Genomic DNA, 1,423 nt, shown 5'->3' with positions numbered 1-1,423 from the left:
GCAGAGCTCATTGATCCCATGATCGACTTTTTTTTATCACCGAATTGCTGGATGATGTCAGAACACTAGGACTCTTTAGTGAAAGTGAAAATTACATATCCAGGTTTCGCTCGAGGCGATCTAACCTTGTCCATCCGATAGACTTTTAGGTATCTCTGATCATCAGTCTTGATAATGATGCTGATTTCTAGGGATGATCTGTATGGAAATAAGATATGGAAAATGTGTGAGTTCGTATTCTACGACGAAAGTTGCGTATAGTTCGTTCATTCGCACATGCGTAGATAGTCCGCTGGAGTTTCCAAGTTTTCATTTTTTCTTCAAATCGATAAAAAATCGTCGCGTCGCTCATCATGCAACGGAACCTCGTCAATCACACCTCATGGATGGTATTAGACATCCGCCATGCCCCGCAGTAGCCCATAATCTTTAAAAGGACTTAAATAAAACTGTGCTTAAAACTGTGACATTTCGGCAACACAGGGCACAGCTGGGTCTGCACTAGTCACTCGGCGTTTGTGAAGTGCACGGGTTGTACACTCGTTCGGAAAGGTAAGCCTGACTATTCGTGAATTTGAATTTCATGCCCGAGTAAAGATCGCAAAACGTCAATACATGTTTAAGGTGAATCGGTTCGCAATAATCGCTGTTTACGTTTTTGCGCTCCTGATATTACTTTATCAGATGTACTGTGCAACAGCTGCGCTTATCTATATGTGTTGTGGAATACTTACTGTGTACTATACTGATTCATGGCTTGTGTTCGCGATGAATAATATTGTTTAATGAGGATTTTAAAAAGAGTATTATGGAAATTCAAACGAGAGATGTGTGTAATTAACCCGTCCAAAAGAGATCGCACTGAGGCTGTGGGTACTGCCTATACTGGCACTCAAGCTTCCTCATAAAACGCTTTTTGAATATCTGTTAACTAATGCAGTCACGCGACTTTTATAAAGTGGATCTCCAGTACATTATGCAATTAAACATACTATTATGCTTCGAAATCATTGTCATCATCCAGGAAGAATTTCGAGTCCGCTGTATTAACCATTTATTAATTTTGTTAATTTTAAAAGAAAGTGTGACCAATGCGCCGCAACGGACGCGAAAATCATGCTCATGGCGTCATAGATGACACATTTTTAAGTGAACATACAAGCTGGTGAACTCTAGAGTCATGGCCGCGTGCAGGTGCCTTGGCCATGACTCACACACGACACTCAAGCTTTGTTCTCGCTTGAGCTGGTGCTTGAGCGCTGAGTGACGTCGATGGGGTTCGCGGGGTTATGAACTCGTCCTCCTGATTCATTTTCATTGCCCGGGGGAAAAAAGTCGAGTGTATTTTGATAGAAATCTCTCGTCCGCCTCGTCCGACCGGGTGTGATTTCGGCAAAGGGACGGCGCTGCTGCTCCTTCGTCC

General features: G+C 42.9%; 1 protein-coding gene across 1 annotated transcript in view; it reads left to right on the top strand.

Moving 5' to 3' along the window:
* The first annotated feature begins 427 nt into the window (after positions 1 to 427).
* LOC119589204 (polyubiquitin 8-like) overlaps positions 428 to 1,423 on the top strand; it is a 2,232-nt gene continuing 1,236 nt past the window's right edge. The window contains exon 1 of the mRNA XM_037937802.1: positions 428 to 552. The gene's annotated coding sequence lies outside the window, so the exon portion shown is untranslated. The remainder of the gene's footprint in view (positions 553 to 1,423) is intronic.

The sequence above is a fragment of the Penaeus monodon genome, chromosome 25, assembly GCF_015228065.2.
Source record: "Penaeus monodon isolate SGIC_2016 chromosome 25, NSTDA_Pmon_1, whole genome shotgun sequence".
Taxonomy (NCBI): Eukaryota; Metazoa; Arthropoda; class Malacostraca; order Decapoda; family Penaeidae; genus Penaeus; species Penaeus monodon.
Note: the sequence above shows the minus strand (reverse complement) of the source record. Positions and strands in the feature narration are given on the sequence as shown.